This window comes from Trichosurus vulpecula, chromosome 9 (assembly GCF_011100635.1).
Source record: "Trichosurus vulpecula isolate mTriVul1 chromosome 9, mTriVul1.pri, whole genome shotgun sequence".
Classification (NCBI taxonomy): domain Eukaryota; kingdom Metazoa; phylum Chordata; class Mammalia; order Diprotodontia; family Phalangeridae; genus Trichosurus; species Trichosurus vulpecula.
Window position 1 is genome coordinate 119,954,454 of NC_050581.1, and position 16,435 is coordinate 119,970,888.

General features: G+C 48.4%; 1 protein-coding gene across 2 annotated transcripts in view; it reads left to right on the forward strand.

The window, feature by feature from the left end:
- The window catches only part of GNAI2 (G protein subunit alpha i2), a 99,161-nt gene that overhangs the window by 17,947 nt on the left and 64,779 nt on the right, over positions 1 to 16,435 (forward strand). The gene's annotated exons all lie outside the window — the stretch shown is intronic.

Sequence of the window (16,435 nt, forward strand, 5' to 3'; positions counted from 1 at the left end):
ACATCCGTTTCCTGTGTGCCCAGGGAAGATGTGATCCTGTGGGGAGGGGACATCAATGATGAGTGAGTTGCCAGAAGGCAGCCAGAGGCCTTGGGAAGGCCTGTGTCCACCTTGCCTGCTTGATGCATCTGAGCCTCAGTCCCTCCCCCTTGCCCTGGCTGCCTGAAGGCCAGCCCTTGAAAACCCTGCTAACAGATGGGATCCCAGCACCTCTGCAGATGACAACAGTCCCTCCTCCCACCCCACTCTCCTCCAGGCCCGAGACCAGCAGAGTGTTCAGATTATTGGATGAGGCTCCAAAGCCCAAGCTGGCATGGACTGAGTTGCTGAGAATGGCATTTGAGCTGGGCTTTATTTATTGCAAGCTTCCCTGGACTGAGGCAGGAGGGCCACCCAGCTTCCTAGTCCTGTCTCTGGCACTGCCACTCTGTGTGGAATTTCAAGTCGCTTCCAGGCCATGGGCCTCTGTTTCCCCATCTGTAATATCAGTCATTTGGCCTGGATGGTCCTTTTCACCCAACTATTTCGAGTGTAGTCCTATATCCTGCCTTTGTTGTTGGCTGAAGCTGAGGCTTGGACTCCCCCATGCCTTGCCTCCATTCCCATTTTCTCCCAGGTACCCTTGGAGATCCTGAAGTGCTGGGGGCGGGGGGAGCCAGACCCTGCTGGCATCATAGGTTCTCACCTCTGGCTTGGAAGCGTTCCTAGTTACTGGCACTGGCCTGAGACTGTGCTGACATTGGCCCTGGCCGGCCTGCCCACCTGCCTGGAGCTCCTGAGCTCTGCTCTCTGGACATTTCCCAGGAATTCTCGAATTCCTCCTTCCTTCCTTCCAAGGTCACACAGCAGGGAGTTGCATTGGCCTCCTGAGGGTAAGGCAGGCTAAGCTGGGAGGCCCCTTTGACTAAGCAGTTCATGCCCTGTTCCCTGCTCATGGAACTGAGGGGAGAGGGATGGAGAGGGTGAATACACCAGATAATTCTTAGAAGTAAGGAAAGCCCAGCAGTAATAATAGTTTGTGTTTAGATGTGAGTCAGGATTTTTACATGCATATGCAAATTTCTATTACTTTTTTAAGGTTTACCAAGGCCTATCCCCACAACAATTCTCTGAGGTTATTTAAAAAAAGAAAAAATTTCCTGTCTGGACCTGTGATGGAGCTCTTGGTATGGAAGCTCTCTCCCTCCATCAGTGGAGACTGTCTGTCTTAAGTTCGAGTGAGTGACCTTACTGGGCACAGAGAGGAGGTATCCGCAGTAACTGATCTATAAGCACCTTAGGCTGGCAAAGACATTTGCTGTCATTGCTGATGTCTCCCTGGAGCCTCACTCACAGCAGCCCTGTGACACAGGCAGCCTCAGTATTTTGCCCCCATCTTGTAGATTTGTGAACTGAGCTCAGCTCTGAAACAGGAGATGAAGGGCCCGGGATCACATGATGAGTAAGCGGCAGCAGTTTTGAACCCAGTCTCCTGACTCCCAGTTCAGCACACGTTCTCCTCCGTCACGCCGTCTGCAGTTGAGCCCCGTTGAAAAGCCGTGGCAGAGAAAGAGGCCCATGACAGGCAGACTGCTGGGAGCCAGAGGCTTGCTGGTTTCCCAGTTAGGCTTAGTTGGGCCTGGCAGCCTGGGCCTGGCATCTGCTTGGACATAACTGGGTCCAAGCCCTTTCCACAGGCACCTAGGGCCCAGGTAGGAAGAAAAGATGGTGAGGTTTTAGAAATGAAAGACATCTTAGAGCTTGCTTAGCTCTACCATCTCATTTTTCTAGTGTGGAAACTAAGGCTCAGATTAGAGGCAGTGACTTGTCCAAGGTCACATAGGTATGAAATGGGATTTGAAACCAGGTCTTCTGACTCCTTGTTCACTGAGCAACCATGTACCATTCCCCGCCCCTCCCCCCCCAGGTTCTAGTGGCTTTTGGTGGACCCTGGTCACCGCTGCTAGAATCTACGGCTGCCCGGGCTGCTTGACCTAACCATTCAGAGAAATACTCTCAGGGGCCTCCCACCCCATCCCCAGTTCCTGGTGTTGCTTCAAGCCCCATTCAGAGGAAGCAGCCCAGTTTTCCGAAATTGTCTTCACTGCCTAAGAGGCCAGGCCTGTCAGATTTGCTTCCCCCAATGTATTGCCCCAGGCCCCCCAACTCTCCCTCTGTCACAAAGCTGCTCCCAGCCCTTGCTGCAGGTGTGGAGGCTTGGGCTGGTTTTCATCAAGGCTCCTGGGCCCCCTGTAGAGGTTTCCTTTTTCTTACTAAACTCTGCTGCTGTTGCTTCCGGGGCAGGGTTGGCCAGTGGTTTTGAACTGCATGCTCTCAGCCTGGAGGGCGGGGCCGATGCTGAGAGACCGTGGGATGACCTATCACCTGCTAAGAGTGGGGAGAAAGTCTACACACCTTCCCTGAATGAATCCCAGAAGTGAACAGGGCTGGTCAGGGTCATTATGCATTTATTAAGCACCTGCTGTGTTCTGCCAGGCACTGGGGGTAGAGACAGACAGTTGTTCTAAGTAATCACATCTCCTCATTGCTCTGTCACTGTAAGATTTGAAAACTTTACCTTTATTGATAGCTTTTGGTTTTACATTGCAGAATATATCCCTCCTCCACTTCCCCCAAGACTGTCCTAACAGATTTTTACAAAAATAATAAATAAGTTCAGAAACTTGGAAAAAAATAAGGTCAGCAAAAACGAATCAGTATGCAAATAGTGTCTATTTGTATATGCAGTATTCTCTACCCGCAGTCCCCTGCCTCTGAGGAGAATTGGAGGTGTTGTTCTCTGAGGCCAAGATCAGTCCCTATAATTACCCAGGCTTTAGCTGCATTTGTTTTGTCATCAGTCTCTCTTTTTACATTATAGTCATCGTGCCTAGTTTTTCTGGGTCTGCATTCTTCATATCCCTTGTTTCATATGGCCTACTAATCATCCATTACGTGCACACACCACAAGCCCAGTTTGGTTAGCTACTCCCCACTCGGCAGACGTCTGCTTTTGTGTTCAGTTCTTTGCTGCCATCAGAGGTACTGCTAGGAATAGTTCATTTTACAGGGCAGAAAACTGAGGCCCAGTGGCTAGCCATACCCACATAGCTCATCAGCATGAGAACTGGAACTCAAGCTTAAGTTTCCTGACCCCAAATCCAGGCTCTTTTCCACTGCCCCCAGGAGAGGAGTAGATGAACGTAGACACTGGTCCCAAACATTGCAGATCCAGGCCGCTTGACAGCTGCTGCCGTTGACCTGTGCTAGGCCTCATATCTAAAAGTGGCAGAAAAAGGCCTGAGGGTCAGGGGACTCTGGTTGTAGTCCTCGCTCTGCGGTTAATTTGCTGTGTGACCTTGAGCTGGTCCCTTCCCTTCTGCCCACCCCCAGGCCATCAGTTTCCCCATTTCGAAGATTATGGATTTGGATTAGAGCAGACGTGTCAAATGCAAGGCCAGATAGGGACCACAGGTCAGTATGTGCCCACAGGATCTTTAAGGTCAATTTAACAGGCCCTGTTTCTTTTAGAGTTTGACCCAATGCACTAGATTGTCCCTGATGTCTCTGTTCTAAGGGTCCCTGTAGTCCAGGGAGCCAGAGCTTGCTTTTAATGAGGAAATGAAATGACACCTCAAGCTGTGGTGAACTGAGCTCAGACATGACGGGTTAAGGAAGGGAAAATAAGGAAGGCGCTGGAGAGAGAAGACTCCCAAAAGGGGAAGAAAGAATGGGAAGGGGGTTGGGCCAGCCAGGATTTCAAGACTATTGTCCTCTAAGATCCGGATCCTTCTCTGAGCTAGCCTCTTACCCTCCCACCAAGATCAAAGACTCAAACCCTCCCAGACACTGACGTTCTGGGGAAAGGGAGAGACTGATCAATCCACAAGCCTCTATCCATTGGCTGCTACACTAGGGATTCAAAGACAAATAGAAAAAGTTCCTGCCCTCAAGGACCTGGTATTCTTTTGGGGGAAACACTAAGAATATATATATATGTATATATATATATATATACACATATATATATAAAGTTTTGTGGGAAGGACAGCAGCCACTGGGGAGTGGGGGAGGGTGGTTCAGAAAAGGCTATATTTAGAAGATATCTCTTGAGCAAAATTTTGATGGAAACAAGTGATTCTAAGAGACGGAGACCTTATGGTGGGTACATTCCTAGCATTGAGGCTCAGAGATAGAGGATAGAGTATATTTTGTGAAGAACCACAAGGTGGCCAGTTTGGTTAGACTATAGAGTCCAAGAAAGGAGAATAATATATAATAATGTGGGAAATCTGGGTTGGGGCTAGGTCATTAAGGGCCTAATTTAAAAGCTAAATTCAGTTGTTTTTAGACTCTTTCTGATCCCATTTGGAGTTTTCTTGGCAAAGATATCGGAGTGGTTTGCCATTTCCTTCTGCAGCTTACTTTATGAATGAGGAAACTGAGGCAAACAGGGTTAAATGACTTGCCCAGGGTCACACAGCTCATAAGTGTTTGAGGTCAGATATGAACTCAGGAAGATGAGTCTTCCTGCTTCCAGGCCGAGCACTATCCATTATACCACCCAAGCTGACCCTTTAAAAAGCTTAATAGAGGAACTTATATTTTCACCTAAAGGCAATAGGGAGCCATTGGCGTTTATTGAGAAGGGTAATAAGGAAGTCACATCTGCACTTAAGGAAGATCACTTTAACAGTAGTCCACAAAAATCAGAGTCTTTGAAATCACAGATTGGGGCAAAGGAGTAGGTTGTCTCTTTGCCAGGAAGGAGCCTACTAGACCCAGAACAGTCTTAAGGCCACCCACCCTTTCTGGAATTCATCTCTCTCTTGGTCATTTTTCTTCAAGTCAGTGCCCCAATATGAATCAACCTTTATTAATCATTTATCTTCTGATCAATTCCATGTTTATTAAACACCTATTCCCACACTGGGCTTTCTTGGCCCAGTGGAATGGAGAATTTGTTCTCTTCCTGCCCCCAGTCTTGACTGGGGAAACCACATTGTAGAGGACTGATAACATTGGGCACCATCCTCCCAGATATCTGCCTCTGCTGCTCACTGAGCTTCCTCACCTTCCCCTTTTTCTCCATCTTGGTCTCCCTGCTGTACTGTGGGTCTGCCTCATACGATCATAAGGTTTAAAGTTGGGAGGGCCCTTAGAGGTGGTCTAGTCTAAACATCCTTCTCACTTTGGATATTTGGAAATTGACCTTCCCTTTGCTTCCTTCCCTGCACACTCCCCTTGCCTTCCATGTCATTGAGTTGAGAAGGAACCATACAAGCTCAATATACTGTGCCGTAGCTAATACCATAAAGCAGCCTGGCCCCTTTGGGCTCAATAAATGCCCTCGTGGAGGGTGCTTCTGAAAATGAGGGGAGAAAGTGAACAGGAGATAGCAGTACAATCCTCATGGGGGAGTCAAGCCCTCTGTCTGCCATGACTGCCAGGCTTCTCAGAGCCCTGCTTGGCCCAGTGCAAAGGAGCCATTGGCTTCCCTAACTCCTTCTCCAGTGACCAGCTGGGTGAACCAACCCAACCAAGGTGGCTCAGAAGGCTGGAGTGAGGAGTCCCTGCTCATTGTACTGGGTCCTGCTGGGTTCCCTCTCCATTGCCTTGGAGTAGGCCTAGGGCCTCTCAGGTTAGACTCTCTCCCTGGCCCTTGATTTTTGTCTCTGAGGATGCTCTAGCAACTGGAAACTCCCAGCTCTGGCTGCCCTGTTTCTCCAAGGAGGCCTGATGGCTGCCTGCCCACCTGCCCCTCACAGGAAGTAAAGTCGCCAAGAGGAGGCTGGCTTGGAAACAGTTGAGACTGCTAGATGTATATATAGTTTTGTTTGGGGGGGGGGGGTGCTTTCGGATTCTGGAGGAGGGGGACATTGTGCCCTCTTCCTGTTAGATAGAGAACAACATTCCTTGCCCATTTGGAAGCCCCATTCTTTACCCCTTTCTTGGTGCAGCCATTTCTAGGGAAGAGGTCTGAGTTGTAGAAGATGCTGAAATCCTGTCAGGAAGGGTCTGTGTTGGGTGCCTCCCTCTTTGCCTCTGCCCTAAAGGGAGCCATGGGGCCTCTCCCTTCCTTGCTCCCCTCCCCCAGAACAAATGTTGCCTATGAGAGGGAGTGTAGCAGAGCCCCGTAGGAATGGGTCAGAGCCCAAGGAATGGGAGGAGAGCCCATAAAGATCTGGGTAATTAATAATGCTAAAGGTGATAGTGATATTAATAGCTCACATTTATAGAGCGCCTTAAGTTTTGCTAAGCACTTTACAGACATTTCATTCTGTCCTCACAGCAACCTCAGAGGTCAGTGCTCTTCTTATCCACACTTTACAGATGAGGAAACAGAGGCGGGCTGGGTGACTTGCCCAGGACCCCAGAGACTAGTGCCACCTCACCACCTGCAGACCCCAGGCATGATACCAGACTAGCCTCAGGACCCTAGGCCAGTCATGGCACCTCTCTGGGCCTGCAGAATGGGGTAATACACCGCCTACTTCATAGAGTTGTGTCGTTTGTAGAACTGAAAACACTGGAGACACAAATGTGAGTAGTTGTTCCTGTTAGGTTGGGGCACTGAAGGATCCTAGTCTTTCTTGAGACTGTCTGCCAGGGCCCAGTTGGGGAGCTCCCTTCCAGGACAGTGTCCACTTCCTTCAGCTGTGAAGGAACCAGAGAAACAGACACAAACAAAGCAAGTAGTGGCCTTGAACCGAAGGCAGGAAGCTCCCCACCGACTGTTGTGTGGAACAATGCATGGGGCCCTGATCATCATGGTGATTTCTTGAGTATGAAGTGATGAATATTCGGAAATGGTGGCCCCATTTCCTTTGACAGGGTGCCAGAGAGTTATATTGGGAATTCATTAAGGCTCCTTGTCTGAGAAGAGGAGAGGGCAACTTTAGGTCTTGGGCTTCCTAGGCTAAGGGCCTTGGGCTGGGCTGCCCCACGAGCTGGTTAGGGAGACTAATTGCTTCCTTCCACTGGTCCAAGAGGGGCTCTGGGAAGCCTGGGGTGTGATGTGGGCAGCCACAGGGCTTAGACCCTGCAAAGACCCCAACACCAGCTTTTCTCCTTATTGGCCTACAGACATTTCCTTTACAGAAGACTGAGTTCAAACCAAAGAAAATCAAAGTAGGAGAGATCTTTAGTGGTTAACTAGTCCAGGGTCTTCATTCTATAGAGCTGGAAACAAGTATTTGCCTCAAGTCATTCAAGTTCCTAGAAGAGCTAAAACTAAAGTAAGAGTCTCCTGACTGATTGGCCTGTTTTCAGGTATCCTGTTCTCCGTTCCAGCCTACAGGTCCAGCTTTCCCTTGCAACTGGCCACTTATAGCCTAGCTTTGACAAATTCCTAATCTCAAGGGCTGGGGAGGTCAGGGGTGGTTCTTGCTGAGAGAAACAAACAAATTTGAAAACTGACTGCAAAAGCCCCTCTTAGGTGAGCTCTGTAACCTGGACCAACATCTCTGGCTGGAGCAGAGCCCTTGGCTAATTCTTTGAGCCCTGGTTGTAACTCTGAGGGAAAGACAACCCTTTGTTAGCTGAAGTGGGACCCTGGCACTTCCTGGGAGGTAGCTTTCTTCCTTGGAAATAATTGACTAAGTATAGGCTCCTGCCTACCCAATGGTCTGGTCAAATTTAGCTGCTATCTCTCTGGGGGCATCATAAATGAAGGAGGCTTCAGTTTAAACAAGCAAATGATTGGGGGAGACAATAGAAATGGGGACTTGACCCAAAGAAATCTATTTGCTTATCAAACTGTTCCCTCTCTAGCAGTTACCAAAGTTCAGAAAGAACTTGTGGAGTATCAGAAGTGGGACAAACCATAGCCTCTGAGAACATCAGAAATGAAAAGGACCTTGGAAAATAGAACAAAGAAGGTTAGAGTGGGGAGAAACTTTTTGAAAAAATAAAATTAGGGGGATATCTTTTGTTTTGATTACTTCTCAATTTCTCCCCCTGCTAGGGAGCTAGCCCATATCACAAAGAATATTTTTTAAAGAAAAAGAGGAAGAAGAGAACCAAAAACTCATCAATGGATCAGAATAGTCTGATAATAGATGCAGTAAATCTTCCCCACCCATGGCCTTCCCGCTTCTGCAAAGGAGGGAGGTGCCTTCTCCTGTTTCTTCTTTGGGGCCTGGCTTGTTCTGTCGTTCTGTAATGTTCACTTGCGGTTGTTTTATGACTGTTCTTTCCATTTACGTTGTAGTTGTTGTACTACCACAAAAAAATGCTGCTATATTTTGGTGTAGAATGTGGATTTTGTTCTTATCAATGACCTCCTTGAGGTATACAGCTAATACTGGAATCTCTGGGTCAAAGGATATTAGTTACTTTATTTCCAAAATTAAAACTGCCTTCCAAGATGGTTCTACCGATTCACAACTTCACCAACGGCCCCTGGGGCACCACCATCGTCTTCACACATTCCCACCAACATTGGCTACTCCCATCTTTGGTCATCTTTGCTGGAGTCAAAGTGAAACTTCTGGCCAGTTTTGATGTGTCTTTCTCTTTATTGTTAGTGGGGTAGAGCATTCTTTCGTACAATTATTCATAGGTTGCATTTCTTCTTTTGAGAGCTGGTCATATCCTTTCACTACTTATCTATTGGGGAATGACTTGGTTGCTTATCTGCTAGTGTTGTCTTGGATACTAAGTTCTTATCGGAGAAATTTGATACAAAGATCTTTGCCCATTTGACCACTTCCCTTTTGAACCTAGATGCATTCATTTTGATTGTGCAGAAGCTTTTCCATTTCACGGAATCAAAATAAGCCAGTTTATCTTCTGTACTGTAACACTTACATCCCTTGTTTGCTTTAGAATACATCCTACCCCTAGCGGTGAGAGGTTTTGGATCTGATTCTCTTCTGATTGTTTTTAAGTCATAATATTTCATAGCAAGGTCATGTATCCATTTTTAAATTATTGTGGAACATAGCGTAAGATGTTGTCGAAGAATAATTTCTGCAAGATTGCTTTCCAGTCTCAGCCACACATGGCAGATCTGAGCTGGAAGGAACCTTAGCCATCATCTGCATTCCTCTCGTTTTACAGAGGGGGGACCTGAGGCCTGGAGAGGGGAAGGGCCTTTCCTACAGGTACCCAGTTGGGTAGTGGTAAAGACTCGAAAAAGTACAGCTTTCCTGAGCCTCAGGCCAAGGCATTGGCTGCCATTGCACCGTGTTCCTTTCTAGCTTCAGCAGAAGCCCCCTGAGACGTCTGCTGTCTGACCTCAGCCTTGGGGGCCCCTGGTACCTGGTACTCAGTAAGTCCTTGTTGGCTGATGAGTGCCAGGGGTAAGGTCTCCTTCCTCCTCCCACCTCCAACCAGGTGCTGGTTTCTGAAGGTGCTAGGCACTGTTTATTCTGATTTCAAAGTCTTCTTTCTCCTGGGACTGGGGTCAGAGGTCAGTTGCAATGGGGAGGGTCCTTAGTAGTAGCTACTGCCACCTCCAGCATCTGTGACAGCTTTGGGGCTGGGAAATTATTTTGGGTCCATAGAGGTGGAGGACTCCTGTCTGGGAGTCTTACAGGATCTGTGACTGAGGATCGTGTGTGTGTGTGTGTGTGTGTGTGTGTGTGTGTGTATATATATATGTGTGTGTGTATATGTACACACACACACACATATATATACATATACACATATATGTAATTTATTTTTAGTTTTCAGCATTCTTGCTTCTTTAAGATTTTGAGTTTTAAATTTTCTCTCTTCCCAAGACAGCATAAAATCTGATATAGGGTATACATGTACAATCAAATTAATTTATTTCTATGTTAGTCATGTTGTAAAGAAGAATTAGAACCAAAGGAAAAAAAGAGAAGAGAAAGAAGAAACATAAAAAAGAAAGAAAATAGTATGCTTCGATCTGCATTCAGATTCCCTTATTCTTTCTGTGGATGTAGATAGCATTTTCCATCATGAGACTTTTGGAATTGTCTTAGGTCCTTGCATTGCTAAGAAGAGCTAAGTCTATCAAATTTGGTCATTGCACAGTTACTGTTACTACGTACAATGTTCTCCTGGTTCTGCTCGTTTCACTCAGCATCAGTTTATGTAAATCTTTCTGGGTTTTTCTGAAATCCTCCTGCTCACCATTTCTTATGGAACAGTAGTATTTCATGACATTCATATACCACAGCTTGTTTGACCATTCCCCAATTGATGGGCATCCCCTCAATTTCTAATTCTTGGCCACCACAAAAAGAGCTGCTGTAAATAGTTTTGTACAAATAGGTCCTTTTCCCATTTCCATGATCTTTCTGGGGTACAGCCCTAGTAGTGGTATTGCTGGATCAAAGAGTATGCACAGCTTGATAGCCCTTTAGGCATCGTTCCAAATTGTTCTCCAGAATGGTTGGGTCAGTTGTGACAGAGGATCTTAACCCACACTAGAACTCTTGGGTTACGCCCCCGATGAGGCCCTGATTGGGCTCTCTCCTTCCTCTTCCCTCTCTCTCCCCCACCAATAGATAATGAGTCCCATGACTGTGAATAGTGCTCATACTGGTTTGAGGTTCCCAGGTGAGAGCACTTGGGGATGTCCAGAAGGGAGGGCAATACTTGTTGGATGTGTTGTTACTCTGTATCCATCAGCTTTAGGCAGGGATAAAGAACCCAAGATAAAAAAGGGCAGCTAGGTGAATAGAATGCTGGGCCTGGCATTGGGAAGACCTGAGTTCAAATGGGATCTCAGACACATACTAGCTGTGTGAACCTGGGCAAGTCACTTAACCCTGTTTACCTCAGTTTCCTCATCTGTAAAATAAGCTGGGAGAAGGAAATGGCAAACCACTCCAGTGTCTCTGCTGAGAAAACCCTGCATGGGGTCACAAATCATCAGACGTGACTGAAACAACAGCAAAAAGAACCCAAATGGCAGCATTTTCCCAGCCAGTACCACAGCACCTCCATCTGCCGTGAAGCCTGCAAGGATGACTTGGTGGTTGCCCCTGACGCCTCTTTAAATCGTTCTCGGGGTCCTGGAAACCAAGACAGCCAGAATATCTACATGTGGAACCATGTAGCCCAAACCCCTTTTACGTGTGAAGAAATGACCGTCTGGGATGGGGCAGATCTGGAGTTCGGACCCAGTCTTCTGACTAATTCCTGTCCTTTCCACTGACATCAGCCTGCCTCAGGGGGCACCATGCACGGCTGCCAGCCTAGACCGGGGTGATAGGCCTACACACCAGGGGCAGGAGGATTCTTTCTGTGCAACACAGATGTCCATGCTTGTGAAAGCAAGTGAGAAGCTCTGGAGAGCTGCCCCCTCTCCAGGGAAAGGCATCCATAAGGACTTGCAGTGTTTTAATGAGAAATCACTTCCCATCCAAGGTGAGGGCTTTAACATTTGCACAAGGTTTTCTTCACTACTACCACCCCCACTAGGCCTGCCCCCAGGGGAGTAAGAAGAACTTGAAGCTTTAATCGCTTAGAACCACACTGAGACTTTGGGAATCCCCGTAGATGTAATATCCACATTTCACAGATGAGGAAACTCAAGCGCAGGTTAAGTGATTCTTGTCTGTGGTCATCCAGCAAGTGAATGTCAAGCCTGCTCTCTGATCTTTGAGAGGTAGGTAGAATCTCTTTATAGTGTCTTCAGGCTAGGGTGACAAATGGAGCTGAGCCAGCTGAGCCAGGGTAGTGAGGAAGCAAGCCAGCCCCCTGGCTTGGTCAGGAGAACCAAATGTGGACCCTGTGTGGGGTTTGGCTCTCATCTCAACCCAAGCTGCCTGAGGGCAGAGACTGTTTAATAATGATAGCAATAATACCTTGTTCTGTTGCTTTTTGAAATTTGCAGGGTGCTCTGCATATGTTACTTCATTTTCTGTCTCTATCTGCACCCACCTCAGCACCTACATAGTAGGTATTCACTAAGTGCTTACTGAATGACTCATTCACAGAATTTCAGAAGTGCTGGAGAACTTAGGGAACCTCTCTGCTACTACAGGAATCCCCTCTGGAGCTGCCGTTCAGATTGCACCCCCATCACCCACCACCACCACCTCCACCTCCACTAAGCTGCCATGTCTTCGGAAGCCCCAGAGAAAGGGGTTAGATCAGGAGTCGGGGATGTAGGCAGCGGTGGCTTTTGGTCAGTCTGGATGGTTTAGTTCATTAACTACTTGTGTAGGCATTACCAGGCTGGGAGGCCCAGGAGATTGAGGATGGAGCCTGGGCCTTCTCCACCTGTTGCCCTCTCGGTCTGAGCCCAGGGCCCTGCATATTGTCAACAGCAGGAAACATTTACTGAGTTTAATTGTTCTGTGCATTTGAGAAGGGAGTCCCTTGACTGAGAGTTGGTGGTTTCTCCAGGCCCCTCTTTCAGGCTTCCTGTCCCCATTCCTCTTTCTGCCCCTCCCCGGAAGCAGCTGACGGCAGCTTCTGAGATCCTATCTAGACAATAGCTCCCCCTCTTCCGCCTCCCCATTTTCAGTTCCTTCCCACCATCTCTGGTGAGCTGGGGAAAGAGATGAAAGATCTCAGCGATGCCAAAGGAAGGCAGAAGATCTTAGCAGATTCTCTTGGATTCTGGGCCACTGGCCCAGGGCCCAGCCTGTCCGAAAGACAGCCCATATTGCCAAAGAGCTCTCATTTCCCCGGGGCCATTTAGCTCCTGAAATTCCCCATCTCCTTCCCTCACAACCAATTCCTTAAGTGCCAATTTCTGCCTTAAAAAACCAGAGCAACGGATTTGTTGTGGTTGGAGGGTTTTTTTTTCCTTTTCCCCTGTGGCTTAAGTGCCGGAGGTTGAACAATGGCTGCTGCAAAGATCTTATCACAGGGCAGCATGGGAATCATAAAATGACAGAGCTAGGAGGGATTTTATCAATTGTTTAGGCCAGGCTTCTCTTTAGAGATGGGGAAACTGAGGCTTAGGAGGGGAAGAGATTGGCCTGAGACCACACAGCTCGTTAATTAGGCTGAGCCAAGATTTGAGTGAGTGAATGAGTAAATGGACTTCTGGTCCAGGGCTCTTTTCTGCCTCATCATATCTGGCTCCTGCCAGTGCTCCTGCGCACACACAGAGGGCCAAACAGCACCTGCTTGGGTGGGAAACTAGCACCAGGGTTGAGCTCCTCTTAGGTTCCCTCCAGGCCCCGTCTCTCCTCCCCTGCCTCCCCCCCCATCCACCTTTCCCAAGCTCTCCCACTGTCGGAGCCCTACTGCTGCTTCTCAAGAAAATAATGCCCCTGGGCAGTGATTCTTGCCTCACTTGGGCTCATTGGAGTGGAGAGCCATATGGCATCTGTTTGGAGAGCCTTCATTATCAGGCTCCTGTGATGGCTGACACAGAGGGGCCTGGACCGCCACTCAGTCATCGCTATCCAGCTCACTGCTCAGGATTCTTCGTGCTTAAGAACTTGGGCATCTTTCTAGCCCAGCCATGGGCTTTTCCCCTGACCCAGGGGGGCTGATCGGGAAAGCTGCCCAGATAACTGGCCTGGCCGGCCTGAACGACACTGCTCGCACCTTCTCATCCAGCTGTCTTGTTCTCTTGTCCACATGCTTTCAGCCCTTAGGCTCCTTCTTAAGTGCCAGTGTAGGAGGCACCAGCCTAGAGACTACAGCCCTCCCTGCTTTTCTGGTGTCCACGGGAAGATTCAGTGAGAAAGAGGTGGTATCCTCTGGAGTTATTAGCAATATCTGCTGTCTTTCTGATCACCCACTCTGCCCCCGCTGTCATAGTACTGATGAAGCCAGCACTGTGGATGGGCTGCTGGCTTTGGGGGTGTGGCGGTGAACAGAGGCCATTCAGCCCTTAGGGCAGAGGCAGACAAGCCATCTGTGTGCTGCTAACAATCATGGGCCTTCTAGATTCCTCAGTCTCTCCTTCTTGGGTCTCTAGTCTCCTCCTTGGAACTTAGGAAAAGAATTCTGGGTCACAGTTCTATGCTCTGATGAGATCCGATGGAAGCTGATACTATCCAGATAGATGCAGCTAGTCTGACAGCATTGCTGTAGTGTGGGCCTGGTGAGGTCTTAGAGGGATCACTTCCTGTAAACTGCCCTATAGTTGAAGGATGATGGTGGTCCCCAGGGGGCACAAGAGAGTGCTGTGCAGTTAGGGGAGGGTAAGGAGTGTCTGAACCTCTTCACCCCTGGCTGCCCCTAGTCACTTTACTCTAGTGTCTGCCCCCTTCCTCACCATCACCTTAAATCCTGCCCTTCCTTCAAGACTCAGCCTACCATCTGTCCTGACTGCTTATGATCCCACAATTGGGACAGCGAAGCTTCTTCCTGAAGTCATACCAACCTGTCCACTCAGCCTTAGAAAAGTGGGATGGAGTAGTCACTTTCAAAAGAATCTCAGAGTACCTGTAAGCTGGTTTCCTTTATTTTATTGACTTGCCTCCTCTTGGGAGGAGGAAGGGATAAACATAGGACATTGACTGTTTAATATTCTTATCAATAACTTAGATCAAAGCAGAGATGAGAGACAATGACGAAGGGAAAAGAGGTCTGTATTGGGAATCAAGGACCTAGGTTCAAATCACAGCTCCCTGCCTACCCATGTCATTTTGATAAAGGCTCTTAAGTGCTCCCTAGTCCTTAGCTTCCCTGTCTGGAAGATGGATGAGATGACCTCTGAGGTCCAGCCCTAAATCTATGATCCTGTGATCAGTGCTGGAGACAGACCTGGAATCCTGATGCCTACAATGCTCTTGCCCAAGGCAGCCGCTGGGCTCTTTCTCTGTTCTGCTCAGGGCCCTCCATCCCGTGATGAGTAAGTGATCTCCCTCCAGTGCATTGTGGGTAGGAAGTGGGGTAGAGCTCAGTGTACCATGATAGGGCTGCATAGAGTCAAACTTTGTGCAGGTGCTATGGTCCCAAATCTCTGGAGAGGTGCCTTGGAGAAAACACTGGGCTTCAAGTTGGGAGATGGAAGTTTGAGGCCGGCCTGTGGCACTAAGTAGTGGGGGGCCATGGGCAAAGCATTCGTCCTCCCAAAGGCCTCAGTTTCCTCGTCTGCAAAAGGAGGAAGTTGAGACTGGCCAGTCCAAGGTCTTTCCGGCTTGGAGTGTATGACTCTAATTTATGGAGCTTGAAGAAGACTAGGGGAGCAAGCTCATTTTGGCAGAGGAGAGGTAGCTGAGGAGCTGAGTTTATGTCCTCTTGAAGTCACCCCGCCAGACTCTGGAAATGCAATTAGAAATGCAGTCTCCTGATTCCCAGCCCTCTGTGTCACCACGCCCATGTTCCTCTGGAAAAGGCCGGCATTCCTGCTCAGTTGGGGAGAGGCATTCCTGCCATCTGATCCCAGGAGCCCCAGCGAAGGAGTTGGGGCAGGGGGGGGAGGAGGCTTTGTGGGTGAAGAGGCTACAGGGGGAGGAGTTTACTGATGACCAGAACCTTGCTTACTGGCACTAGTGGTTTGGGGTGCATTGGGACAGCATGAGGGCAGGAACAGCCCTGGGTTAGACCACAGCTGGAGCATCAGGGTCAGTTCTGACTGCCATGTCCCAAGAAGGACAAGCCTTGGGCAAATCCCTTCCTGTCTCTGGGCTTCAGATCTTTCATCTGGAAAATCGAGACTTTGGAGTAGATGGCTTCTAAGGTCTCTTTCTGCTTTAAGTTTCTGATCCTAAGTTAGACCATGTCCAGAAGATGGGCAGTAGGGGGAAAAGACTAGAGACCAAACCCTACCATTTGAGGGGAGTCATCTGCCAGTCATCTTCAAGTATTTGAAGGCTTGTCATGTAGGAGAGGGATTAGTTTTGTTCAGCTTAGGCCCAGAGGGTCGAACTAAAAGCAGTAGACGAATGGAATTCACAAAAAAGGCAGATTTCAGCTCAGTGAGAGGAAAAACTTGTTAACAATTACAGCTCTCCAAAAGTGGAATGACTGCCTGTGGAGGCAGTAAGCCCCCATCACCAGAGGCCTTCACTTGGAATCTGGATAACCCCTTATTAGGGATGTTGTGAAGGGATTATTGCTCAGTTATTGGTTGAGACCAGTGTTCTCCGATACTCCTTCAAATACTGGCGTTATTTGAGTCTTTCCTGAGGGATTGCAGAGCCACCCCTAGGCAGATCAGAGACAGGAAGAGAGAGCGAGGATGGTGAAGGAGAGAGGAAGCCATGTTATGTTAGGATCAGGCAAAGACAAGTTGTTAAGTCTCTCTGGGCCTCAGTTTCCTCAGCTGTAAAATGATGCAGTTGAGATGGATGAACTGATTATCCTGCCTTTTGGCTCTAAGTCCTTTGACTATGTCTCCTGGACCTGGGGTGTTGAGCTTGAAGGAGATAAGGATTTGAGGGTAAGCCGGTGGGAAAGGAATGATTGTTGTATACAGTTCTCTGAAGGGCTATGGTGGGGAAGGGATCAGAGGACAAAGAGATAGCTTGGGCCGGTAAAAAGAGAGCTGGACTTTGACATCTTGAAGACCTGGATTGACATCTGTCCTCTGACGTTAGCTGAATGACCTGTCGGGGGA